Here is a 2,500-nt window from a genome sequence, read left to right as displayed (position 1 = left end):
TTTGACTCTCTGCAGAAGTGAGACAGAATGCGATCATCAAAACAGCTCCCAAAAGATCTTAAAAACAAAGATTATTCATTGTCATGGTTTAGCGGAAGGCTACAAGAAGCTTTCCCAAAGGTTTAAATCGTCAATTTCTACTGTAAGGAACGTTGTCAGGGAATGGAAGGACACAGGCACAGTTGCAGTTAAACCCAGGTCTAGCAGACCAAGAAAAGTACAAGAGCGGCATATGCGGCGGATTGTGAGAATGGTTGCACACAACCCAAAGATCACCTCCAAAGACCTGCAAGAACATCTGGCTGCAGATTGTGTATCTGTACATGGTTCTACAATTCAGTGCAATTTGCACCAAAACATCTGTATGGCCGGGTGATGAGAAGGAAGCCCTTTCTGCGCCCACACCACAGATACAGTTGCATGGAGTATGCAAAAGCTCATTTAGACAAGCCAGCTTCATATTGGAAGAAAATGCTTTGGACTGATGAGACAAAAATTAAGTTATTTGGTCTTTATAAAAAGCAGATGTTTTGGTGCAAATTGCGCTGAATTGTTGAACAATGTACAGATACACAATCTGCAGCCAGATGTTCTTGCAGGTCTTTGGAGGTGATCTGTGGGTTGTGTGCAACCATTCTCACAATCCTCCACCTATGCCGCTCTTGTACTTTTCTTGGTCTGCCATGCCTGGGTTTAACTGCCACTATGCCTGTGTCCTTCCATTTCCTGACAACGTTCCCTACAGTCGAAATTGACAATTGAAACCTTTGGGAAAGCTTCTTCTAGCCTTCCCCTAAACCATGACAATGAACAATCTTTGTTTTTCAGATCTTTTGGGAGCTGTTTTGATGATCCCATTCTGTCTCACTTCAGCAGAGAGTCAAAGAGAAGTGCAACTTGCATTTAGGCACCTAAAATACATTTTCTCATGATTAAACAGACATTTATATGAGGTTCAAGGCTTAACAACATAATCCAACCAACTTTGTGTTTAAAGTCATCAGTTTTACATGCTGTTACAGGCATTAAAATAAACAAAACCACAAGGGTTCCTATATTTTTGCACAGCCAGTTTTTCACATTTTATTTTATTTCATACAACCAAATACTGCTTTTCAAAAAATCTTTGTTTGGACAACATCCCAGTACTTAGCTGTTCCTGGTAAATTAAAGACATACCACTTTTATCTTTTTTTTTGTGAAAGCAGAGTCAATTATAATGCCGTCTGAGAGGGGTTCCCAAACTTTTTCATATGACTGTAGATAGATAGATAGATAGATAGATAGATAGATAGATAGATAGACAGATAGATAGATAGACAGATAGATAGATAGATAGATAGATAGATAGACAGATAGACAGATAGATAGATAGATAGACAGATAGATAGATAGACAGATAGATAGACAGATAGATAGATAGACAGATAGATAGATAGATAGATAGATAGATAGATAGATAGATAGACAGATAGATAGATAGATAGATAGATAGATAGATAGATAGATAGATAGATAGATAGATAGATAGATAGATAGATAGATAGATACCTGTTCAGCAGCGTGCTACTGCTCACCTGCATCAGCTGGGACCGGTACGTGGTCATAGTACAGGTAAGGATGTGGCCCCTTTTACACAGAGATTGCGGCATATTGACGGAACAACATCACTCCAAAATGCCGGCTTTGCTTCTGTGTTATTTACACAGAACCAAGCAACGCCGGCCTGCTGGCACATCAGTAGCTCCTTTTACACAGCGTTCAGACAGACAGACAGACAGACAGACAGACAGACAGACAGACAGACAGACAGACAGACAGACAGACAGACAGACAGACAGACAGACAGACAGACAGACAGACAGACACACACACACATCAGTAGCTCCTTTTACACAGCCTCCGGAATGAAAGAGGTGCTTGTAAACAGCGTCAGGTGTGACGTAAACATTTAGCGCCGCGCCGGTCAGCTGCTTTACAACAACAACACTGGCCGGTGAATTGAGAGCAGAAGTGCTGGAGCTTGCAGTAAGAGGGCCGTATTTTACTGTCCCCACGATGTGCCAGTTGATCTCGCTACGCGCTGAGTCCAACATCACTGGGACTGTATTTATTTAGCGAATGCAAAGTCCTTTAGCCAAGCAGTTGCCTCTTGCTCTGCTGTATGAAGGGTGACGAGTCCTCCTTTAAGTTTTTGTAGAGGGCATGTTTCAATGATGTGATGCATTGTTTGCAGCTCTCCACAAGCACACTGTGGGGTTGGGCTGCTGCCCCATTTGTGAAGGCTGGCCAAGCAGGGGCCATGTCCAGTCCTGAATCTGTTCAATGTCGTCCACTGCTTCCTTGGAAGATTGGTGCCAGGGACCGGTAGGGTGGGGTCTGACACCAGATGTTGATTTGGGACATCCTTGGACTCCCATTCCTTTTTCCAAACTGATTGGATGGTGAGATCAGCTGGTGGTGGGTTCTTCCAAATTGGACGTCTAGATGGAAGTGGAGC

General features: G+C 42.8%; 1 protein-coding gene across 1 annotated transcript in view; it reads left to right on the top strand.

The window, feature by feature from the left end:
* The window catches only part of LOC307270961 (C-C chemokine receptor type 9-like), an 18,664-nt gene that overhangs the window by 7,110 nt on the left and 9,054 nt on the right, over window positions 1-2,500 (top strand). The window lies entirely within an intron of this gene.

This window comes from Ammodytes marinus, assembly GCF_949987685.1.
Source record: "Ammodytes marinus genome assembly, contig: scaffold_156, whole genome shotgun sequence".
Lineage (NCBI taxonomy): Eukaryota > Metazoa > Chordata > Actinopteri > Uranoscopiformes > Ammodytidae > Ammodytes > Ammodytes marinus.
Note: the sequence above shows the minus strand (reverse complement) of the source record. Positions and strands in the feature narration are given on the sequence as shown.